Source organism: Bufo bufo, chromosome 7 (assembly GCF_905171765.1).
Source record: "Bufo bufo chromosome 7, aBufBuf1.1, whole genome shotgun sequence".
NCBI lineage: Eukaryota > Metazoa > Chordata > Amphibia > Anura > Bufonidae > Bufo > Bufo bufo.
This window is the reverse complement of record NC_053395.1, coordinates 155,668,281-155,695,497: the sequence shown is the minus strand read 5'-3', so window position 1 is coordinate 155,695,497 and position 27,217 is coordinate 155,668,281.

Here is a 27,217-nt window from a genome sequence, read left to right as displayed (position 1 = left end):
AACAGCGGAATTAGCAAACCCTGAAGGCAGATTTCTTCTTCTAAAAGGTACCTTAGGAGGCGTTGAAGTCACCCTATGCAACCTATATGCCCCCAATAACCATACCCCCAAATGGCTATCCAAGATTCTTCACAAGATTTCCATTTTTGCCTCAGGTCTATTGATAGTGAGAGGCGATTTGAACTTAGCGTTGAACCCCCTTTTGGACACCTCTGCTAACAAATCTGCGATCTCTGTCGGTGTACTGAAGGGGATTCTTAGCAAGCTCAGGAATATGGGTCTGTGCGATGTGTGGAGAACTTTGAATGCCGATAAAAAAGATTATTCCTATTATTCTCATCCCCATAAATCCTTCCAGCGCCTGGATTACTTTTTTGTCTCTGACAGGTTACTGCCTCAGATCAGGGATGCTATAATTCATAATATCACTATCTCGGATCATGCTCCGGTTTCTTTTTCATTTATAGCCCCCGGGGTATCAGGGAAGGAGTGGGTTTGGTCCCTGAATCCTACACTTCTGAATTCTCAGGCTGACACTATCTCGTTTGAGGAAAAGCTGACAGAATATTTCTCTATTAATGCCCAAGCTGGTGTAGCTTCAGCTTCAGTATGGGAGGCCCATAAGGCTGTTGTGCGTGGAGAATTTATAGCATTAGGTTCATTTTTGAAGAAGAAGCGTGACAGTCGCCTAAATTCTCTACTTTTAGAGATCTCTTCTCTTGAACAGGCACACAAACGATCTATATCAGATACTGATTTGAAGGCTCTGACAGCTTTAAGGAAAGAGCTGAAAGACCTTTTGAATGTTAAGGCTGCAAAGGCTTATCTAAAAATCTGACACCGACAATATGCCCATGGAAATAGAGGTAATAGATTACTGTCAGCCCAAATCAAACAGAGAAGTGATCAATCCTATATTGCCAAAATGTGCAATGATAGAAATGAGACAGTTGCAGACACCCCAGGTATAGCTGGGATTTTTACCTCCTACTACTCTGCCCTATATAATCTCCGGGGGAAGGAATCTCCTAATACTATCCAGGACAGAAACACCCTTACCAATTCTTTCCTTTCCTCGCTCAATTTACCAAGACTGTCATTGGCAGACAGTGAATCCTTAACCTTCCCCACATCCCTTTCAGAGGTTCAGAAAATCCTCTCCTCCACCCCCTCGGGTAAAAGCCCTGGCCCTGACGGCCTTCCAATTTCTTACTATAAGAAATTTTTTCGAATACTTGGCCCTCACCTGGTGTCTTATTTTAATTCTATGCTGGATGGCGCTCCTCCTGCTAGACAGGCTTTGGAGGCTCATATTGTGGTCCTTCCAAAACCTAATAAAGACCCAGTAATCCCTTCTAGTTACAGACCTATATCCCTTTTAAATGCTGACATAAAATTATGGGCCAAATTGTTGGCTTATAGAATAGCCCCCTTCTTAAAGTCTCTAATCTCTTCTGACCAGTCCGGCTTCGTGGGTGGGCGTGAGTGCAGGGACAGCACATTTAGGGTTCAGATGCTAATCCAACATGCTCTGAGAACTAAGAGTAGTCTGGCTCTATTAAGTACCGATGCCGAAAAGGCCTTCGATAGGGTGGATTGGGGTTTTATGGAGGCTGCTCTCATCAGATTTGGTTTCCATCCTAAATTCGTAGGTGCTGTGCTGTCCCTGTACTCGGCTCCCCATGCCCGTGTAAGGGTTAATGGTGTTTTGTCCCCCTATTTTGACATCTCTAACGGTACTCGACAGGGGTGCCCATTGTCCCCATCCCTCTTCATCCTCTGCCTAGAAACCCTTATTCAGAAATTTAAGCAAAGTAGCGTTATTAAGGGGTTAAAAGTCGGCTCCACTAGTCATTCTGTGGCGGCCTTTGCAGATGATATGCTGCTTATAATGTCGGACCCGGTCACTGCTTTTCCAGAGGTTTTGAGATTGTTAGATGAATTTGGACATCTCTCTAATTTCAAAGTCAACTTAGCTAAATGTTCAGCCATGGGCATTAATCTCCCTAGGAAGACCTTATCTAGCCTTTCATCCTCTTACCCCTTTCACTGGTCTACAACTCATATTAAATATCTAGGCGTCAATTTAACGCCCTCCCCTAGCCAACTGTTCCATTCAAACTATTTGCCTCTATTGTCGGACATTAAAGCACAATTAGAGAACCTCAAAATTCCCTTTCTGTCCTGGATAGGTAGGAAAAACCTTTTGAAAACGTACGTCCTCCCCAAGCTATTGTATCTTTTCCAGACCCTTCCGATTTCCCTTCCAGCTTCCTACCTTTCTCAGATCCAGAAACTTTTTTCTTCCTTTGTGTGGAGGAGATTGAAACCGAGACTTTCTTACAGCCGTTTGTCCCAGCCTATTACCAGAGGAGGGTTTGGCCTCCCAGACATCAGAAGTTATTATTTGGCCAATCTGATAAGACTTCATTCAGAAATTCTTAACCCTCATTCTCCCAAGCTAGGCTGCCAGATAGCTAATATTTTGTGGGAACCTGGGGAACTGATTAAACTCTGGGAGTCCTCGCCCTCTATGGTTGGGGGTGACAACCTAACTAGTCCCTCATTTGTTGGGATCTGTAAGGAATGGAAGAAATTTGCGTCTCTACTGTCGCTTCCAAAGGGACTTACTCCTTTCACACCAATCCGCCTAATTCCGTATCATCTGAATCCAGGTTATGTGGATGTTTTTAACATATGGTCTGGCCTTGGTAACGTTGCTGTAGGAGATGTGTTGAAGGGCGATAAGGTCCCAGACTTAGAGTCCTTGAAAAAGTCTTTCGGGGCGTGCAATTGGTCTCACTTGCATTACTTACATTTCAGGAAAATTTGCATAGCCTACTTAAACATCGCCACTAAGGAGGAGTACATTCCATCTTGGTATGATGTCATTCTCCAATCCCCTAGCCCTAGAAGTAAACTACTTTCAAACATATATAACAAGACTCTGGACCTGGGGGATTCGGGAAGACCTCATTACATTACCCAGTGGGAATCTGAACTTAATATGCAATTCTCAGATGGAGATGTGAAGAGGATCCTGAGCCACTCTCATGGTTTCTCCCGTTGCATATCCATACAAGAGAACGCGTTCAAGATAGTTACAAGGTGGTACCGCACACCGGATGTATTAAGTAGAATGTTCCCTGAGGTATCTGAGAATTGTTGGAGGTGTTTGACAGGTAAAGGTACAGCTTTGCATGTTTGGTGGTCCTGCCCGGGTATCCGCCCTTTTTGGGATGATGTGGCTAGTGAAATAAGGAAAATATGCCCGGCCAGTACAACCCTAACACCCACAGCTGTTCTTCTAAACTTTTCTGATCTCAATTGCCCTATTAACAAACACTCCCTATTATCACACCTTATTTCGGCTGCGAAACTTTTAATCCCATTAAAGTGGCTCTCGGTTCAACCTCCTACGGTGCAGATGTGGAGGGAGAAGGTACACGAGATCTGTAGATTTGAGGAGCTGTCTAGTTGGGAGACGTTGTCACACGACAAGTTTCTGACAATTTGGGCTAAGTGGTTGGGTAAATCCTAGGAGTACTTGTTTTAAAATCTCTATCCCTTCTTAGGTTAACATGGTCACCCTTGTTCCCTTCTAAATGCCTAAATCATTTGTCGTGGTTTTTCATTTGTGGTATTATAAGTATTTGTACTTCACATGCGCGCTATAATGTCGAGTTTTTCTATGTAAATGCTCTGCTTTATGATCCTAGGACATGTTGTCCTTTATGTTTATGAGTGTATATTTCGATTTATTATGCTTAATAAAAAGAAATTTGAAAGAAAGCTAAAGCAAGAAAGTATAAAAAGGAACTTGAGTAATATGGTAGAGACGGTAGAAGAATGTGAATCAGAGCTTATGGCAGCATATGTCAACCTGCGGCAGGACATTGTAAGGAACATGGACACATGTACTGCAGTCACTAAAAATTCTGTAAAGCTCATGAGAGAACTTTCATCTGCAACTAATTATGATGAAGTTAAAGCAAGAAGTAGAATGAACAAGCTTTTTATGAGAGACTATGCTAGGTCCTTGGGGGGAACTACAATTTCAAGTGTGACTTCCTTCGCTAGCAGAAGTGCCACCCAAATATCAGAGTCCTCAAATACTTCAGCCAAAAGTAAGGAATTAGCTGAACAACTTGCTGTCAAGAGAGCAGAAATTGAAATGGAAGCTGCCATTGAGGCGCAGCACCAACTGATCGCTGAAAAGGAAGCTGAAAAGGAATCACAATGCCATCAGATAAAAGCTGAAATAGAAGCACAACGCCATCAAATGGAAGCTGAAATAGATGCACAGCACCAACAGATGAAAGGTTTGGAAAGGCAAAAAGAAGTTAAGATCATAGAATCCAGACTCAGAGTACACGAAGAGGATTTGAATCAGAGTAGTCATAGGTTCAAATCTGTTCTAAGTGTTAGCCCAGTGGCCCGTGCCGGCGCCGCTGCCCCTATCCGCAGGCATGGGCGCCGGGCTCCCTCTTTTCCCTCCTGCCACCCAGCTAACAAACACGGGCAGCAACTAACTTAACTCTGCTACATGTGATCCATGCCAGTCTTTCCTTGCTGCTGAAGACTTGCACTGGTGCTGAAGCTTGCGTGGCTGTGTCTCTCTTTCCTATGTGGCAACACATACACGCCCTCTGTCTCAGCAGCCGATGGCCAGATTGCAGCAGGTATTTAAAGGCACTTCCTACCTCAGTGTCTAGCCTGTCTAGTTCCTATGCAAAGGTGTTTATCTTGTCTGCCTCCCTGTGTACCGAATCCTGCTATTGTACTCCTGGACTTTGCTTTCTGCCACCTGCCTCTGACCTCGGACTTCATTTATGGACTTTGCCTGCTTGCCACCTGCCCCTGACCTCGGATCTTGTTTGCTGACTTTGCTTGATTGCCACCTGTCCTGACCCGTACCTCCAGGCTTCGTAAGTCCCCTCGGTGCTTGCACCGAGCACTCTGACTCGCTGGTCAGCTGCCACTGACTTTGGGACTACTCTGGAGTGGCACCTGGCCGCTACCCTACGGCCCAAGCCTATCCCCACCATCAGGGGCTCTAGTGAATACCAGGTAGCTGCTTAGTTACGCCCCTCCGGAGTATACCCAGTTAGTGGCGAAGTGAGTCCACACCCGCTTGCATAACACTAAGTGAAGAAGCAGACTCCTACTTTCCTACTTACTGTCATGAGAATGGAAGGGAATCTCCAGCATTTAGTGAGAGAATAAGTTATTATCCTTCCATCCCTGCTCAGAAAAACAAAGAGAGGCCTAGTCCAGTGTTAGGAAAAAGGTGTGTGAATTTACCCTCTATCTCTACCAGAAAAGATTTTAAAAAAAGGACTCACCTAATTCAGAACTAAGTGAAAAAATAGAACCGGATGATTCTATTCCTAGATGACACGGCAATGCTCCGGAGAGTGTTACAACTATTGTCCCAACAAGACCACAGAGAAAAGTCCTAGCTAGACTTCCCGTGCCGGAACCCACTGTATTTTCAGGAGACGTACTGAAGTTCATAGAGTGGAAGGCAAGTTTTGAAATGATCATTAAGCATCATTGCTTCATTCCAATCAACAAGTTATTCTACCTTCAGAGATATGTTGGTGGAGAAGCCAAGGAAGTTCTTGAAGGTAACTTCTATAGAAAAGACAAAGAAGCCTTCAAACAAGCACGGATAGCATGTAATCCAGTAACAGCATCTTATGTCTTAAAAACCTTAGAAGACAGGCCTGTGAGAGATATAAGACGTGCAAGAGCAACTAGCTTTGCAACCAACACAGCAGCTAAAGGTCCAGATACCTACGAGAGCAAGTCCAAAGTCACTAGTACTGGGATCAATAGAGAGACAGAACCGACAAATCTTCAGACTACCTTCAAGTGTATGTTCTGTGGAGAGAACCACTCCATACATAAGTGCCAACAAATGAAGGCTAAGTCCCCAGAAGAAAAGAAAAAATTTGTGCTGGATAACCAACTGTGTTTCGGATGCCTAAGAAAAGGCCATGTTACTAAGGAGTGTAAGAAAAAGGCCACATGCAGCGTTTGCAAAGGACGCCATCTTACACCACTACATGAAGAATGTCCAAAGAAAGATAAATCCTCAATACCTAAAGATACCGAGTATGGAAAGAAAGTATCAGTATTATCTTGCAGAGTGAGGGAAGGAGAAAGCAATGGCACATCAATGGTTGTACCAGTGTGCATATTAAATCCCAAAAGGAGGAACAAGAAGGTATACGCCTAGGTGCTACTGGATGCCCAGAGTGATGTCACCTTTATTGAACAAGAAATCTGCAAGAAATTAGAAGTGGCTACAGAACCAATGAAGCTCAAACTCACCACAATGACGGGAAGAGACACATTAGTGAACAGTCAAAGGGTCGAAGGACTGAGAGTTAGAGGACTTCATTCAAACTGCACATTAGATCTACCTCCAGCTTATACAAAAGACGATATACCTCCAGATCGAGATCGCATTCCTACCTGTGAAACAGCCAATGAATGGGAGCACCTATCTGTCATATCTCATGAAATGTCCCCGCTGAAGGAGTTTGGTGTTGGACTGTTGATAGGCTACGATTGTCCCGAAGCCTTGGTACCACGAAAGGTAATCACAGGATGAAAAGGGTGAACCCTATGTTGTTCAAACTGATCTAGGATGGGGTGTTGTTGGAGGAAAACAGCAGATTGCAAACTCAAGACAGGTGACATGATTGTGTTATTGAATATCTGTCCAAGAGTTACCAACTGTAAGTCCAGCAAAAGTAATCAAGATCAAGACTTTGCAGATATTAGTTCTAAAGAAAAGAGTGTATCTCAAGAAGACATAAAGTTTGTACACACTCTAGAAGAAAGTATTCAGCAGAATCAACAAGGTCATCTTGAAATGCCCTTACCTTTTAGAGAAAATAATGCCAAATAACAGAAATCTTGCCCTAGCAAGATTGAAATGTTTGAAGAAAAAGATGGGAAGAGATCCCAAATTCAAGCAGGATTATTTGAAATTCATGGAAGGCATCCTCGAAGAAGGACATGCAGAGAAAGTTAATAACAAACCTAAAGAAGGAGAAGTGTGGTACATCCCACATCAAGGTGTTTACCACTCAAAGAAACCAGATAAGATTAGAGTATTTGATTGCTCAGCAAAGTACAATGGTGTTGCATTGAATGATCATCTACTAAAAGGACCAGATCTTACAAACACTCTGCCTGGAGTACTCTGTAGATTCAGAAAGTATCTTGTAGCGGTCATGTGTGACGTAGAAAAGATGTTCCACCAGTTTCATGTGAAGAATGAAGATAGAGACTTCCTGAGGTTTATATGGTGGGAGGATGGCGATACAGATACAGAGCCAGCAGAATACAAAATGAAAGTACACTTGTTTGGAGCAGCATCGTCTCCAGGTTGCGCCAATTATGGTATGAAGTACCTGGCCAATCAGAATGAGAAGGATTGCCCATCAGCAGCAAATTTTCTAAATAAAAACTTTTATGTAGATGATGGTCTCATGAGTCTAGAGTCTACAGAATCTGCAATCAAACTAGTGAAAGAAAGCCAAGAGTTATGCGCAAAAAACCTGCACCTTCCCAAATTCATCTCAAACAACAGAGAGGTACTGGAATCCATCAGTGACTCTGAACGTGCAGCAACAATAAAGAATGTAGATCTCAAATATGATCATCTTCCAGTCCAGAACGTACTTGGATTGGGATAGAATGTAGAGAATGACAAGTTCTTCTTTGAAGTATCTATTGAAGAGAAAGTTGCAACTAGACGAACCATTCTTTCCGCAGTGGCTTCTATATTTGATCCATTGGGATTCTTGGCCCCAGTAATCCTCAGAGCAAAATAAATACTGCAAGAATTAGACAGACAGAAGTTGGGATGGGATGAGCCCATACCTGAAAATTTGAGGCCAAGGTGGGAGAGTTGGATAAGAGACTTGCAAAACTTAAGAGAAGTTTGAATACCCAGATGTTTTGTACCTCATGATTTTGGAAAGTACAAGAAAATAGAACTTCATCACTTTTCAGATGCCAGTAGTTATGGATATGGTCAGTGCTCCTACATCAGAGTAATAGGAGAAGAAAAGATACACTGTACCCTGGTTATGGGGAAGGCCAGAGTTGCACCTACCAGTATTGAGACAATACCAAAACTTGAACTGACAGCAGCTGTAGTTTCAGCATCAGTAAGCAAGTTTCTGAAAGAAGAATTGGAATTGAAAATTAAGTGACACTCACCTTCTCAATCTGGGATAGAGTTACAAAGGAAATACCTTCCTCTTTGCAATAAGAGCACATACAAAGTCTGGGTATTACTTGAAGATTTTCGGTGTGATTTATATTATTGATTATTACTGATTATTATCGAACGTATCGATTATTTATAGAATATTTATCGAATATCTACCGAATATTTATCGAACATCTATCGAATATACCGACTATTTAGTATATGTGATTGCTTTTTAATATATGTTACTGTATTTTATTGTATTGTTATTACTATTTTTATCACTTTATTTTTATGGGGATTTAACAATAAATATTTTCTGCACATCTCAATTTGGTTGCCAAGTGTATGAGTGCCCGCTCATTCTCCAACTTTTGGAACAGACTCACAAGTTGTCCTAGGATACATAAAAAACGAAGCTCGAAGATTCCATATCTTTGTCGCCAACAGAGTTGAGAAAATTCAGGAAATAACAAATCCGGAACATTGGCATCACATTGACACAAAGCATTACCCAGCAGATCATGCTTCAAGAGGCCTGAATGTAACTGAATTGAATAATTCAAATTGGTTCACAGGTCCAGAGTTCCTTTGGGAAAAGGAAATCACGCCCAGTAAAGGTTACACAGAATTGTCTATGGGTGATCCAGAAGCAAAAGTTTTTACAAACATTGAGCTCTGCTGCCAATTGTCAAGATGACATACTTGAAAGACTAGCCAGATGTTCAAAATGGAATACAGTCATAAATGTAGTAGCTCGAATTTAACGTTTAGCAAAGGGAATCAGAAAGAAGGAATTGTTGAATGTAGAGGAAAGACTGAAAGCTGAAGGAACAGTCATTAGACTCATTCAACTTAGATTCTACAGTGAAGAGTAGAAGAGACTTAGTCAAGAACCTAAAAGGCTTCCAAACAAATACCCATTGTACAAGCTTAATCTTGTTCTGCAGGATGGTATAATGAAGGTGGGAGGGAGACTGGAAAATGCATCGTTACCTAGCAAAGTGAAGCATCTAGCAATTCTACCCCAAAACTCTACCTTCACAAGATTGATTATTGATCACTACCATAACATATCCTTGCATGAAGGAAGAAGCTTTACACAAAACTGTTTGAGAGAAGGTGGTTACTGGATTGTGAAAGGAAGCAAAGTTATAGCAAAGTATATAAGTAAATGTGTAGTCTGCAGAAAGGCACGTAGACCTACCGAAGAGCAAAGAATGGCAGATTTACCGGCAGATCGTGTGAACCCATCACCACCATTTCTTTATAGCGGAATGGATTGTTTTGGCCCATTCATCACCAAACAGAACCGCAAGGAGTACAAGAGATATGGACTAATATTTACATTTCTAAGCTCCAGAGAAATTCACCTGGAAATGTTAGATGATATGTCAACGCCTTAAGATGTATCCTAGCCATTAGAGGTACCGTCAGAGAGCTTAGATCTGACCAAGGATCTAATTTTGTCGGAGAAAAGAATGAATTGAAGAAAGCTCTAAAAGAGATCGATAAAAAAAGTAACTGAGTATTTGTTAGAGAAACAGTGTGATTTTTGCATGAATGCTCCACATGCAAGTTATACAGGAGGATTTTGGGAAAGACAAATCAGAACTGTGAGAAATGTGTTAAGTTCAGCGTTGAAAAGGAACGCGAGAAGAATAGATGATGCTTCACTTAGGACCCTATTCTATGAAGTAATGTCTATTGCTAACAGTCGTCCACTTACAGTTGATAACATCAACGATCCAACAAATTTGGACTCTTTAACTCCCAACCAACTACTTCACCTTAAGTCTGATCACATACAGCCACCACCTGGCAAGTTCACCAAAGAGGATTTACATGCCAGAAAGAGATGGCGAAGAGTTCAATATCTATCAGAACAGTTTTGGAATAGATGGAGGAAAGAGTACTTAGCCACTCTTATGCTAAGAATTAAATGGCAAACATTCAGAAGAAATGTCCAAGTTGGTGACATAGTGTTAGTGAAAGAAGAAGATTTACCTAGAAGTCAATGGAAACTGGCCAAAGCTCTAGAAGTTCAAAAGGATGAAGACAGACTAGTAAGAAGAGTGTTGTTACAAATAGGAGACTCAAAACTTGACAAAAAAGGAAAACGTCTCACTACTCCACTCTAGTTGGAACGTCCTATACAGAAGTTAGTTGTTCTACTTGAGAGTGATAAAAGACACTTGTAAGTTGAGAACCTGATGGAAAATTCCTCAAATTTATGTTCAAGTCCTACCACTAAGAACATAGAATTATAGGTAATTTTGGTGGGAGTGTAGCTGGCTAGCTAAGACCTGTCCTAGGTTGCTAATATAGCTTATATATGTATATACCCAGACCTGCCAATAACCTAAATACAGTTCCTATGTTTATGTGTTAAAGACAAAAGCAGAGTTATTTACTGAGACATCATGTTTTGGATGTCATATAACTATTATATTTTGTGTTCACAAAAGCAGAAAAAGATAATATACATTTAAGATTCATTTTGTAATGTAAGGTAAGCTCAGTGACACAGCACAAACAACAGAAAGCATAGTGTTAATCTGTTGTTGTTGGGCAGAAGTCTAGACCAATCACAGCCAGCTTCTCACACAGCAAGAGTTTTCACCAATCACAGCCAGCCTCACAGACAGTCTGTCTGGGAATTCCACCAGCTCCTGCTGCTAGAATCATAATTCACCAGAGACAGGAGCTGAAGAGACATCCACTCCACTGAGAGCTGAGTTTTATGGGAACAAGAGGCCAAAAATAGTTCCACCAATTGCAACCATACCAGAATAATACTCAACCAATATGCAAATAGTCACTGCTAACTGCATACTGCAAGTAGAACTATTAGTTAGACCTCAGATATACCTCTCAGAGAGATCATAAAGTGCTTAAATAACTTAAAGTGACAGTACAGATACTCAAGAGAGAAATATATCCACTATTTTATGTTGAATGACAAGTTTGAACAGTTGATACACCATCTTATGCATACTGCCGTTTTGTGATATCTTTTCAACACGTGTTTTGTACATGGACTATCTGTTGCGGAGGCGGCAGTGTTATATATGAAGAAAAGTTGAAGTTAATAAAGAAGTTATTTGAAGCATTTGGTGTGCTCTTTAAACCTACTGTTTCCATAGAACGGCGCTAGAGGAATTACAGAGTAATATACAGTCTGGTTAGACCAAAAGTCAGAGATATAAAAATTCTTCTAATGCCACAGCGCAGAAGGCACTTCATAGTGCTGCGCCTGCCACAGATGATACATGGATCCTTTACGGACATCTTCGTGGATGAACCACTGACCATTTTGTCACCGACATGTGAATAAGGCCTTAGTTACATAAACTGTAAAATCAGAAAGTTTATAAAGCAAATAGGCCATTCTTTAACAAAATGTCACTAGGTTTTCATTTCGGGTTTTAGAAGAGCTGGAACCAAAAGCCAGCAAACCACATTAGGAACTGCTGCCAAAAGGTAAATGCAGGTCAAGCAGCAAGGAATATATGGTTTATTGAACTCTAAGAGGAATGCAGAATGCAGACTGACGGTACAAATAAGCATTCAGAATGAAGACTAGATGGACATGGATATGTCGTGTGATCTCCCTCATCTGAATCATGTCCAGTTCTGGGTGAGCTACAGTATGTTCATTCATTTTTCTCTACATTTCTTAATTACATTTTTATTTTACAAGTTATTCTCAATTAATAACAGCCTTCATTTAATTAAGGATGTCTGCACATTCAGCAGAGAGTGTTAAAAAGGGGACCTTCCGACAAAATGATAAAGCATATTTATTCTTCTCTATTATTCTCTAAGGACATCATCAATAAAATAAATTATATCTAAGCCTATGGGGGAGATTCATCATCTCCCTTGCTCCAGAAAAGTGGCTTTAAAAAGTCGCAAGCTGTGTGTTTGTAACTTTTTAAATGCAACTTTTTGAGAGAGAAAAAATCGCAAGTGTCTCTTTTTACGCCACCCTCACCACTTTTTTTTAAAAGGGGGCTTGTCAAAGGCGGGAATGGGGTGTGGGCAACACGTGAGCAGCTGTAGATTTCTGTATAGCCGCATGGACTGCAGGAAGATATGCCTAATATATGACTAAGCCTCCACCTTATCATAAATTAGATGCATCCACAGGCTGCGCAGGGGATATCAAGACTGGCATCAAAAGTGCTGGTCTTCATAAATCTCTCCCTATGAGTCTGATCCCTAGAAACAACTCTTATAATGTAGCAATGTAACTTTTGCCTGTAAATAGCATAAGACTAAAGGCCGCTATACACTGGCCGAGCATTGGGCAGATAATTGCCAAAAAGAGTTCGTAGGAGTTCACAGCCAGTGTAAAGGTGCCATCGATTACCCAATTGGGTAATAGGATCATTCGTGGGACACCTAAATTATCCTTTGCCAGCAGCAGATCGTGCCGTCTAAACATCCTCTGTTGCCAGCAAACAATGATTCTGTATGGGAACAAGCAATAGCATTAGTGATTGCTCCTCCCTATACTGTGGAGGAGATCTCTGCATGTAAATACAGAGGTCTCCTTCACTGACGAGACCGGGTAAAAGTCAGGAATGAAAGCTTATTTTCTGACAATCATCCACTCCTACAAGCAGTGACTTGCAACACCATCACCGATGACGTCACTGCGTCCTCCCACCGTGATGAAGCGATCATGTTAGCGCATGAGAGATTTGGCATGTTTTCTTCAATCAAGATGGGCGCGAAGGCCTCTTTGCAAGTAAATAGATGAGGTATGTATTTTTCTTTTTGTTTTTAACCCCTGAATGGTCTCAGTGTGACTGTCAGATGCCGCGATCAGCGTTGAATGTGGCATCTGAGGGGTTCAATGACAGGGGGCAGTGCAATCCCCATAATTGCGCCCACTACATACAATGGAATGCGATATGTGACAAAGTAATTTGTAACAAATCAAATTTCTTTGTGAACTTCGGTGAAGAAGCCGAATCAAATTTTTGATAACTTCACTCATCAAAGTGTAACTCACAAACAGGGCAGTTTCTAGGGAAATTTACCAACAGGGCGAACATCAAAAAAGCGCCCCTTCCCCCCAGATTGTGGCCGGATCTCTGCTGTACCCCATTGTAGTTGATGGGGGCGGCGGGCATTCAGTCTGCATCCAGCAGTTCCGGATCCAGTGAATTCCAGCAGGCTGCCAGAATCACTAACGCAGTTGTGAAAGTAGCCTAATACAGTGCCACATACCTCTTACATCCAGTGACGTCTCCTTTGATGTAGATGTTCTCTTTCTTTATCTTCTCCATTCAGGCCAGACCGCCATGATGATTTTTTTCAGCCATCTCTTCTCTCTGCATAGTTTGACAGACATCTTAATTTCCTACTTTTCCATCATCCTCCCACCTTCTCAACATCCCATCATGCACCCCCAAAACTATACTGCATAAACTGATAAACCCCCTAAAAATACTAATTACACACAGAGAGCACCCCCTTCAATAATTATTGGAACACAATGCTCTAAAAAATAACTGCACCCAGCAAATAGTGTCCCTGACACTAATAGTGTAACCATAATGTCCCCCAAAAATAACTGTGCTAAGCTGATACTGTGCCAGGGTGCCCCCACAGTAATAGTGCTCCCCACAATCCCAACAACAGTAATAATTCTGTGCCAGAGTGCACTTAGTACTAATAGTGCTCCTACAGTGTCCCCAACAGTAATTGTGTCTCAGAAGTACGGTAATAATGCTCCCATACGTAGTCCCCCAGTTCTAATAAAGCCCACCATAATGCCCTTGGTAGTAATAATTATCTTTATAATATGTGACAGTAGAAAAACGCACCCTTATAATGTGCGCCAGTATAAAAAATGCCCCGTGTGTCAGTAAAAAAAACACTTAGTGCCCCCAGTTGAGCTTAGGTGCCCATAATGCCCCTATAATTTGTGCCAATATAAAATACTCCTATATAGTGCCCCCTGAAGATGCCCCTTAGTGCTCCTCCCCCGTCCCCATAGTGTCCTCCATAATGTGCCAGTATAAAATGCCCCTATAGACTGCCCCACATAGATGCCCCCATAATGCTCCTCTCCCCCCTTCCCCATAGTGGCGCCAAAATGGGTACCAATATTAAATGCCCCTATATAATGCCCCCATAGTGCTCTTCTCCCCCACTTCTCCATAGTGCCAGTAATTAGGGCCCCCAGTAAATGCCCCGATAGTGCTTCTTTTACCCCCCATTTCTCCATAGAGCCCTCATATTGAGTGCCAGTATATAGGGCCCCAGTAGATGCCCCCATAGTGCTCCTTCCACCCACTTCTTCATAGATCCCCCCAATAATATGTGCCAGTACATAGGGCCCCCAGTAGATGCCCTCATAGTGCTCTTTCCCCTCTTCTCCATAGTGCCCCCCATAATGTGCCAGTATATAGGACCCCCATAATGTGCCAGTATATAGGGCCCCCATAATGCTTCCCCTCTTCTCCATAGTGCCTCCTCATATTGTGCCAGTATATAGGGCCCCCATAGTGATTCCCCTCTTCTCCATAGTGCCCCACCATATTGTGCCAGTATATAAAGCCCCCATAGTGCTTTCCCCTTCTCTATAGTGGCCCCCATAGTGCTTCCCCCTCTTCTCCATAGTGCTCCCCATATTTTGGCAGTATATAGGGCCCCCATAGTGCTTCCCCCTCTTCTCCATAGTGCCCGCCATATTTTGGCAGTATATAGGGCCACCATAGTGCTTCCCCTCTTCTCCATAGTGTCCCCCATAGTGCTTCCCCTCTTCGCTATAGTACCCCTCAATATTGTGCCAGTATATAGGGCCCCCACCCCCCTTCTTGCCACAGTATACTATAAATAATAATCGCGCCGCCTGCACCGGCCTCTGCTAGGCTGCAGGCACTAAGCCTGTAGCCTATCAGAGGAACGGGTAAGGGAGACACCTCTCCCCTGCTCCTCCGCACCATTCAACTGCACTCATCTCCACTCCTGCTGACTCCGGACAGAAAGGGCCCCCCTCCGGCACTGGGCCCTGCTGATGGCGTCCCCCTCTTCTGTCCTCAGTGATGCGCCCTGTGCAGTTGCCCTCGCTGTAGAAACGGCCCTGCTCACAAATACAGTCACCGGTAAAAAGATTACCTTCACTACAATTAACATCATGTACCTTTCTAACAGTCACACAATAAACATTTTGTGTTAGTTGTTCTTTAATTGTTCAGTTTCATTAAGAATTGTTTTAATAATCAAAGGTCTTCCAGGCTTGAATATTGATGACCTATCCTCAGGATAGGTTATCTATATCAGATCAATAAGAGTCTGATTCCTGTCATCCCTGCTGTAGTGTAGCATTTGTGCCTGGTATTGCAGCTCAATCCCATTCATTGAAGGGTATTGAGCTGCCATTTTACCAATAGGTATGAAGTCAAAGCCCCTAAGAAAAGGCAACAGTGAGCTCTGTAACCCAGTCAGACCTGCTGAAATGCCAGGAATTAAACCCCATCAATTCAATATTAATGACCTATACTAAGGATAGGTTATCGATATGGAAATCCCGGAAAACTTCTTTAAAGGGGTTATGCCATAATTGATGTAAAAAAAGAAAATCAGACATCATATAGTACATGACAATCTCTTTCTAACAAAGCTAGAACCAGCCCTGTACCTCACATGGAACCAAAGATCTCCCCATTGATTGCTCTAGTTGTTCTGCTAGATTCTCTTCAAGCTGGCAGCTCAGGGTGTATGACCTTTTTCAAAGGGTCACGTCCTTTCTGCTGTATCTCTAGCTCTGTAACTGATACAGTTTCTAATCGAAAATATGGCTGGTGGCAGTTGAAGATTTAAACTGAGCATGTGCGACCACCTCAGTAAAGTGGACAGGAAATAAAGTAAAGAACAAACAGCAGATGGCGCTATACACATATATTTTATTTAATAGCCCAGTGGTTATACTACATTTTTAATTACCTGCAATTACAAAACTATTCAGATCCAGGTATTGGTTTGAAAAATGTACAGTATGTTTTACGACACAACCTCTTTAAAAATGTTTCAAGTTAAACAAAAAAAAGCAGTTAATATAAATTTTAGTCGTGTAATTGTGAATTGTTGACCCGTCCCCACCAACGCTGCGCCCACAATTTTAGACCTGGCATGAGCGGGGAAAAGTTGCAGATGGCGGCGCAACTAACCGTTGGGCCGCCACCTGTGCCTGAAATACACCTAATATAGGCGTATTTCAGTATAATAAATGACCCCCTCTGTTTTAGATGTAGTCACAGCTCAGATGTATCACAAATGTTTATAAACTGAGCAAGAAGGGACTTGGCCGAGCTCAGCTACAAAAATCTCCTCAGTCTTCAGATTTATGTGACTTAGAAGATCAGCAAGAAGCCAAAATAAACCATGGTGATTTATTCACAAGTAATAGTACATCACAGCTCTTTATGAAACCTCACTGGTCACTTATAAAGTGGTATGAGATGGCACATCGCTCAAGTATTGCACCTAGGTTTTGTAAGTAAATATTTAAATATACTGGTATACATCAAGTGTAAATCCACTATAATAAATCTGCATGAATTAGACCTTGGATAACGTCTGTATTATAAGGGCAATAAACCCTGACCTGCCACATTATTAGAAACACTGCTCTCTGTGCATCAGGCCACTCAGTAGCTCATGGAATAATTTGATCTTATGGGTATACATGGGGTGTAGAATGGGGTGAATCTGGTTTAGTGTATGTTCACACACTGCAGATTCATTGCAGATATTTTTGAAACTGAAAAATCAATACATATGAATGGGGTTGTTTCTGCAGCATGAGCATAGATTTATACAAATATGTAAACTTGAGACAAAGCAGGAAAATCTGTGGCACTCACCATTAGTTGCAGTCCTTCTTTATTAATTCCAATGCTTGGATAAAAAGTATAAATCAGCAGTTGGTGGACAAACGTACTTGCAGTGCAAATAAATGTGCGGCGATGGCCGTTTCGCGCGTACAGCGCTTCATCGGGCCAGCATAACAGCAGCATACAAATGCAAGCTTAAATACCTGTGTGCACACCCCTTGTCTGTCATCACAGGGCGGCGCTCAACCTCGGCGCCTGTGAGGTCATTCTGGGGTCAGAGGTGTGCTCACCATACAGACAATATCTGAAAAATCGCATAAAATCAAAAACATAAAGACATACAAAACATCCTTTACAGAAACACTCCCATATCTATTTTCTCATTTAATCCTAAGGGGCCCATGGCATCAGAGCGCAGTATCCACCTGCTATCCCTTCTAAGTAGCTCCTAATGCCTATCTCCGCCCTGGGGTGGGTTCTTAACAATCTCAATGCCTGCAAACCTACAGTCAAGTCCATAAATATTGGGACATCGACACAATTCAAAAATTTTTGGCTCTGTACACTACCACAATGTATTTGAAATGAAACGAACAAGATGTGCTTTAACTGCAGACTGTCAGCTTTAATTTGAGGGTATTTACATCCAAATCAGGTGAATGGTGTAGGAATTACAACAGTTTGCATATGTGCCTTTCACTTGTTAAGGGACCAAAAGTAATGGGACAGAATAATAATTATAAATCAAACTTTCACTTTTTAATACTTGGTTGCAAATCCTTTGCAGTCAATTACAGCCTGAAGTCTGGAACGCATAGACATCACCAGACGCTGGGTTTCATCCCTGGTGATGCTCTGCCAGGCCTCTACTGCAACTGTCTTCAGTTTCTGCTTGTTCTTGGGGCATTTTCCCTTCAGTTTTGTCTTCAGCAAGTGAAATGCATGCTCAATCGGATTCAGGTCAGGTGATTGACTTGGCCATTGCATAACATTCCACTTCTTTCCCTTAAAAAACTCTTTGGTTGCTTTTGCAGTATGCTTTGGGTCATTGTCCATCTGCACTGTGAAGCGCCGTCCAATGAGTTCTGAAACATTTGGCTGAATATGAGCAGATAATATTGCCCAAAACACTTCAGAATTCATCCTGCTGCTTTTGTCAGCAGTCACATCATCAATAAATACAAGAGAACCAGTTCCATTGGCAGCCATACATGCCCACGCCATGACACTACCAACACCATGCTTCACTAATGAGGTGGTATGCTTAGGATCATGAGCAGTTCCTTTCCTTCTGCATACTTTTCTCTTCCCATCACTCTGGTACAAGTTGATCTTGGTCTCATCTGTCCATAGGATGTTGTTCCAGAACTGCGAAGGCTTTCTTAGATGTCGTTTGGCAAACTCTAATCTGGCCTTCCTGTTTTTGAGGCTCCCCAATGGTTTACATTTGTGGTGAACCCTCTGTATTCACTCTGGTGAAGTCTTCTCTTGATTGTTGACTTTGACACACATACACCTACCTCCTGGAGAGTGTTCTTGATCTGGCCAACTGTTGTGAAGGGTGTTTTCTTCACCAGGGAAAGAATTCTTCGGTCATCCACCACAGTTGTTTTCCGTGGCCTTCAGGGTCTTTTGGTGTTGCTGAGCTCACCGGTGCGTTCCTTCTTTTTAAGAATGTTCCAAACAGTTGTTTTGGCCACGCCTAATGTTTTTGCTATCTCTCTGATGGGTTTGTTTTGTTTTTTCAGCCTATTGATGGCTTGCTTCACTGATGGTAAAAGCTCTTTGGATCTCATCTTGAGAGTTGACAGCAACAGATTCCAAATGCAAATAGCACACTTGAAATGAACTCTGGACCTTTTATCTGCTCATTGTAATTGGGATAATGAGGGAATAACACACACCTGGCCATGGAACAGCTGAGAAGCCAATTGTCCCATTACTTTTGGTTCCTTAACAAGTGGGAGGCACATATTCAAACTGTTGAAATATGTTCCTACACCGTTCACCTAATTTGGATGTAAATACCCTCAAATTAACCACCTCAGCCCCCAGTGCTTAAACACCCTGAAAGACCAGGCCACTTTTTACACTTCTGACCTACACTACTTTCACCATTTATTGCTCGGTCATGCAACTCACCACCCAAATGAATTTTACCTCCTTTTCTTCTCACTAATAGAGCTTTCATTTGGTGGTATTTCATTGCTGCTGACATTTTTACTTTTTTTGTTATTAATTGAAATTTAACGATTTTTTTGCAAAAAAATGACATTGTTCACTTTCAGTTGTAAAATTTTGCAAAAAAAACGACATCCATATATAAATTTTGCTCTAAATTTATTGTTCTACATGTCTTTGATAAGAAAAAATGTTTGGGTAAAAAAAAAATGGTTTGGGTAAAAGTTATAGCGTTTACAAACTATGGTACAAAAATGTGAATTTCCGCTTTTTGAAGCAGCTCTGACTTTCTGAGCACCTGTCATGTTTCCTGAGGTTCTACAATGGCCAGACAGTACAAACACCCCACAAATGACCGCATTTCAGAAAGTAGATACCCTAAGGTATTCGCTGATTGGCATAGTGAGTTCATAGAACTTTTTATTTTTTCTCACAAGTTAGCGGAAAATGATGATTTTTTGAGATAAGAGGCTCTCTTATTCTCTCACTAAGGCTCCTTATCATTTTACCTATGTAGAACTTGCCACATATGCACAGGATAAGATAGACTACAAATTTACTTTTAAAAGTAATCAATGTGCCCACCGTATGTTGTAAACCTCCAAATGCCAAGTTTTCACATTGTGGGTTAAATCTGCAGAAGGGGCAATTTCCACATCGGCGATTACCCATGGAGCGCCACCCCTGCAGCCAGGTTTCAGACTTTTTCTCTAGGAAGCGGCTACAGACTAGTCTGTCCTTTAATGTATGGCACTTTTTAAACGTTATTATGGGACGAGTGCATTTGATGTCACTAAGATTCTCATCACTGTCTAGCAAGTCACAGTTGTCTTTGATAACCTTCTTGATTTGATCGGCTAAAGGGCTAAACTTAAATCAAAACACAAAAGGGTTTTCATTACTCTGTACAGTTATCTTTTCCTCAGTTTTTTCTATCTTTGGTTTCTTTTTAAAGTCTTGATGAGTAACTCTCATCATTGCGTCATTCAGTAAACTACTAGGATACCCTCTAGATAATAATCGATTTCTTAAGTCTAAAGCCTGCTTTCTGTAATCCTCATTACTTTTATTTATGCGTCTCAACCTGATAAATTGTCCATATGGGACTGCTCTCTTGACACTTTGTGGATGAAAACTAGAGTAGTGTAACAGTGAGTTGGTGGCTGTAGGTTTGCGATATCCCTCAGTCACCAACTCGCCGTCTCTAGCAGATATGAGTACATCTAAAAATTTTAGTTGCAGGCCTCCAAACTTATATGTAAATACCATATTCATGTCATTGATTCAATTGAGTTGTTCTACAAACTGTTTAAAGATGGTTTCTGTGCATAACCATAAGTTATCCACGAATCTGTGGTATGTTTTTATATAAGGGAGGAAGGGATTTGTAACTGAATATACACTGCTCAAAAAAATAAAGGGAACACAAAAATAACACATCCTAGATCTGAATTAATTAAATATTCTTCTGAAATACTTTGTTCTTTACATAGTTGAATGTGCTGACAACAAAATCACACAAAAATAAATAAATGGAAATCAAATTTTTCAACCCATGGAGGTCTGGATTTGGAGTCACACTCAAAATGAAAGTGGAAAAACACACTACAGGCTGATCCAACTTTGATGTAATGTCCTTAAATCAAGTCAAAATGAGGTTCAGTAGTGTGTGTGGCCTCCACGTGCCTGTATGACCTCCCTACAACGCCTGTGCATGCTCCTGATGAGGTGGCGGACGGTCTCCTGAGGGATCTCCTCCCAGACCTGGACTAAAGCATCTGCCAACTCCTGGACAGTCTGTGGTGCAACGTGACGTTGGTGGATAGAGTGAGACATGATGTCCCAGATGTGCTCAATTAGATTCAGGTCTGGGGAACGGGCGGGCCAGTCCATAGCATCAATGCCTTTGTCTTGCAGGAACTGCTGACACACTCCAGCCACATGAGGTCTAGCATTGTCTTGCATTAGGAGGAACCCAGGGCCAACCGCACCAGCATATGGTCTCACAAGGGGTCTGAGGGTCTCATCTCGGTACCTAATGGCAGTCAGGCTACCTCTGGCGAGCACATGAAGGGCTGTGCGGCCCTCCAAAGAAATGCCACCCCACACCATTACTGACCCAATGCCAAACCGGTCATGCTGGAGGATGTTGCAGGCAGCAGAACGTTCTCCACGGCGTCTCCAGACTCTGTCACGTCTGTCACATTGCTCAGTGTGAACCTGCTTTCATCTGTGAAGAGCACAGGGCGCCAGTGGCGAATTTGCCAATCTTGGTGTTCTCTGGCAAATGCCAAACGTCCTGCATGGTGTTGGGCTGTAAGCACAACCCCCACCTGTGGACGTCGGGCCCTCATATCACCCTCATGGAGTCTGTTTCTGACCGTTTGAGCAGACACATGCACATTTGTGGCCTGCTGGAGGTCATTTTGCAGGACTCTGGCAGTGCTCCTCCTGTTCCTCCTTGCACAAAGGCGGAGGTAGCGGTCCTGCTGCTGGGTTGTTGCCCTCCTACGGCCTCCTCCACGTCTCCTGATGTACTGGCCTGTCTCCTGGTAGCGCCTCCATGCTCTGGACACTACGCTGACAGACACAGCAAACCTTCTTGCCACAGCTCACATTGATGTGCCATCCTGGATAAGCTGCACTACCTGAGCCACTTGTGTGGGTTGTAGACTCCGTCTCATGCTACCACTAGAGTGAAAGCACCGCCAGCATTCAAAAGTGACCAAAACATCAGCCAGAAAGCATAGGAACTGAGAAGTGGTCTGTGGTCACCACCTGCAGAACCACTCCTTTATTGGGTGTGTCTTGCTAATTGCCTATAATTTCCACCTGTTGTCTATCCAATTTGCACAACAGCATGTGAAATTGATTGTCACTCAGTGTTGCTTCCTAAGTGGACAGTTTGATTTCACAGAAGTGTGATTGACTTGGAGTTACATTGTGTTGTTTAAGTGTTCCCTTTATTTTTTTGAGCAGTGTATATACTTGTCCTCGAACCTTGCGAGGTACAGATTTGCAAAAGTGCATGCGACCGGCGTGCCCATTGCTGTGCCAAACTTTTGCCTGTACCAATCATCCCCAAACCTGAAGGCATTGTGCTTGAGAACCAAGCTAAGAGCCTCTTTTATGAAATCCGTAAAGACCTCACTTTTGTCTGTATTTTTCAGTATTTCTATGACAGCTTTTATGTTTTCATCTTTGGGAATGCGCGTGTACAGGCTCTCAACATCAAGGAACACTAGTCGACAGCCCCTGTCCCACTACACAGTCTGCAGTGCCATGAGAAGGTCGGTAGTGTCACTGAGATAGGATGGTGCAAAGCGCACCATAGGCCTGAGCAACCAGTCGAGATATTTGGACAGTGGTTCAGTCACATAGATTTATACAAACCTCATTCAGATCACAGTCACAGAAATGTCTTTAGTACGTCGTGTTTCCCTGAAAATAAGCACTACCCCGATTGTAAGGAAAATTTACTCTCTTCCCTAACGGTGTGTCCCTTAACACATGATTTCAGTGGCCAGCTTGAATTAAGCCTTACCGGTACCGGGAGAATGAAGAAGATAGACCACATGAACACATGTCTATTTCCAATCCATTCTGGTTTATTCTCTGCGTGCCAACACTTAATATAGGGGAGGATTGACCTCCCATTACATCCAATCATATGTTAGCATTAGTCTTATCGTATGGCCTGAATACACATGAGCTCTGCACTTACAGAAATAGATGTTTCATAGTAGCGACAGTTAATCATTCAGGTATAAACATGAGAATGACCTTGTGAAGTAAGGCTGGTTAAACAAATGTATGTATGCATTTTCTAATCTGGTCTCAATACTACAGAGGGAGAAAGGCACAAATGGAAATCTTAGAATAGTGCACTGGCCTGATGCAATCGTAATACACGTTGCTGTGTAAAACAAAATGGAGTTACTTATACGCCATCAATCCCCTCTTTAGAACCTTATATTTATCTTAAACTATATGGTTCTTTCTCTGCTCTTCCTTTGTTTGCTTGTAAGCCTTTAGGTATTCCATATACCCTTCAGGAGTATAATCCTCAGGCTTTGTTGGGGTTGTGTTTGCCTCTTCTACCTCTACCGGAGTATAGAGGAATGTTGAGTGTACCCCTCTTTCGGACACATTTTTACATACGGCCAGAAGGGAGGGCACACACTGTAGACAACAGCAGAGACCCACTATTGCAGCGATCACGGCAAATGCCACTCCTACAACATATCTTATTTGACCAAAGTCAGGTATCCAGCCAAAAAGCCAGTCCCACCAACCTTGGTCAACATCTTGTTTTATATGTTTAATCATGTCTTCTAGTTGGCCTATTTTATCTTTTATACCACGGGAGTGATCTGATAAATTGAAACAACACATCCCTGCGAACGCTGAGCATCCTACACCATGTTGGAGCAATAAATAGTCAATAGTTGCCCTATTCTGCAAGATAGCCTTTTTATATGATTGTATATCCAGAAGCATATCTTGCAGAATTGCACTAGTGACATTTATCTGTTTTACCATAAAACAGGCAAGTTTTGATATTGTCCTGTGGTTATATATGGCCAACCCTGGTACTCCTATCAAAGATACCCCTAAACTCATATATTCTGATCTAGAGAGGAGATTCACATTATAATCACAATTTTCCGGTAACTGTAGGGAAGTGTCTCTCGTGTGTCGTGTCTGCATTGCTGGGAATAGTGGTATCATTGCTAATGTCAGCCTGGCTATTGTACAGGGTCCCTCTGTAATATTGGCCGGTATGTATGTGTGACTAGTATTTCCACAGGCCAATACCCATCCTGCTGGTAGAGGTACATGTTTGTCTAGGGATGGTACTGTTTTAGTAATATTACATTGCATATTTTTTCCTGATACTATCTTTTTACAACTATCTATATCTCTATCACAAATATTTGGCTTAGTCTTATTCTGCATTTTTGCTTGTATGCAGGGAGGCAATAGTGTCTCATCACAGGTGAAGTTATAACATATTCCTGCTGCTGTGACAAGACCTGTAATTATTTCTATCATATTACTCTGCAGAGTCTCATATGTAGGACAGTCATAACAAGCATGATAAGGATTTACATATCCATATTTAACATCATGATCCTCCAAATCAGTGTCATTCCATTGGGAACGTAGGAGCCCCGTCCATACAGCTACTGGGGTGGGGACTGCTACCAGACATGTCTCCAAAATGTTAGATGCCGATAAAGTGGTTCGGAGACAAAAGTCAGTTAAGTTCAGAGTTTTGGCCAGGTACAGCCATAAGTTCTCCTTTGTCTTCCACAGATTGTCTTCCCCTCTGCATTCTGTTTTCAGGTATATCTGTCTGTCCCACAGCCATGGGACAGTAAGTAGGAGACACAAAATTGCAATTATTAAGGCACTGCATCTCAGCCATCTCGAGGAATTTCCCAACTGCGTCATCTCGTTGAGGGTCAAGGCTGTCTGCCTCCGTTAGTACCCCTTCTGTATCTTCTTCGAGGTCAAGGCTGTCTGCCCCCGTTAGTACCTCTGGGCCTCGTTGGAGGTCAGGGCTGTCTGCCCCCGTTAGTACCTCTCTTTTCTTCACCAACTTAATCCTTGTGGCGTGGATCCACGTGGGTGACTGTTCAGTGAGGACTGCTGTTCTGGTGATCGCGACTACCTCGGTGGGTTGTCCGTAGGTGAAACTTCCTGGTTCCTTTCCCTTCTTTAAGATCTTGATCATCACCTGGTTGCCTATCCGGAATGGACGGGTTGATTCCTGTGAAAGAGAAGGAGACTTACAAGCCACTTTTTCTTCAGTTTTACTGAGGACTTTGATCAGATTAGTACTTCTCTCTGATCAGGTCCAAGTCCCCTTCCTGCACCACCAGGGGGCGTCTTGCCCATGGTGTGGGGAAAGGCCTACCCATGAGTATCTCAATGCTGTTTATGTCCTACTCTGTGGAATGTCCTACTCTGTGGAAATGTGCTACTTAAGATGGAAGCACTGTGTTGGGGAATGCATAACTTCCCCTCTTCGCAGACTAATCCTATCTCAGGATTTTTCTGCAATACTGGATAACACCAGTCCTGCTGTTCCTGTTCAGTGACATACCACTGAAGATCAGTAAGTATTTGCAGCATCTCAGGGGTTGGAGATGCCAAACATGGCATCTCCCAATGGTTATACAAACCTGTGAGGTTGCTTTTGGCAACTCATTTCGCCATCTTAACTGCCAGCGCATTGCCCTGTGAGACATGTTCCTTACCATCTGCTGCCGTAAATCCTCTCCTCTGCCAGATCATACCATGGTCCCACACTACCCCATGTGTGTACCTACTCTCAGTATGAATGGTGACAGGTCTATCAGCATGTAGAATACATGTCCTAGTGAGTGCAATAAGCTCAGCTGCCTGCTGTGTTGAGTGCGGATGTCCTTGAGTAGGCCTACAACATCATGAGTGGTGTGCAAAATGGTGTAATGTCACATTGTGAAAGAATTTGCCGACTCTACCATCATAGCACAGGCTGCAAGAGAACGCAGACATGCCGGCATCCCCTGGACAGAGGTGGGCATTACCTTTGAGAAAAACACACAAGGACGCAACTTGCCTCCGTTTTCTTGTGTCAGTACACCCGCCATGGTTTTACAATTTTGGCGTGCAAACATGTGGAAGGGCATATTATAGTCAGGGAGGCCCAGCCCTGGACTCGACATGAGCGAACATTTCAGATAATCAAATGCATTGTACATTTCAGAAGACCATTTAATCAAATCTGGATTTCCATCCAGAGTGGCTTGCCTTAAAACATTGTCAATAGTGGGAGCAACCAGTAATCCATTGTCTACCGTTTATCATACCAAGGAAAGATAACATTTCTTTCTTGGTGTGCGGGGCGACCAAACCCGCAATAGACTGGACTCTTTCTGCGCTGATTCTCCGTTCACCTTTTGTGAGGACAAAGCCCAAGTATTCAACCTGCATTTTACACCATTGCATTTGCTTAAGTGTCACTTTGTGACCACATCCTGACAACCATTATAACAGTGATAAACCATCCTGAATGCTGGCCTCCGCTGACATGCTACACAGTAATAAATCATCAACATATTGCAGCAGCACAGAACCTTGGGGGGATGTACCATGACTCTAACATCGCTCGGAGGACTATGCTGTACACTACAGGTGAATCAGCATATCCCTGGGGCATCTCTGCACCAGGTCAGTTGGCGTCTGTCAAAGGAAAAAGCAAAAAGTAGTCTGGTTATCTTATCAACTGGGATAGAAAAGAAAGCATTTTTCAGATCTATCACACTGAACCAAACAGCGTCTGCTGGAATGGCAGATAATAATTAAGTGACATCAGGTACAACAGGGGCTATAGGCACAATGATGTTGTTGATGGCCCTTAAATCCTGTACAAAGCGGGCAGCACCATCTGCCTTTGTCACTGGATTCACGGGCGTGCTGTAGGGTGAAATCACCTCTTCCAGGATTCCCTTTTGTAGGAATTCTTCTATCATTGGCCTAAGCCCATCAAGTTTCTCTTTTAACAGCAGGTATTGTTTCTGGAACACTGAGATGACACCTGGTTTCACAGTAGCTGTGTAATGTGTGCAATCTATGAATCCTGTGTCATATTCATTTGAGGACCATAATGCAGGGTTAATGTTATTCTGGGTGGTCCTGTATGTTCGCAAGAATCAGTGGCACTGGTGTAGAGACTGGAATGAGACCTGAGTGTACTCTTATGTCCTGATTCTTTGATACCTGCAAGTTAAGCCTAATGAACAAATCTCTCCCTAATAGGCTGACTGGGCAATCTAGTATAATGCTAAATACATGACATGATGTATTCCCTGTCCATGGTTTCTACTGGTAAGGAATCTGTTCTGTATGTCCTTGTCAGTACCCCATTTATTCCCATAGAGGGCTCACATTTCCT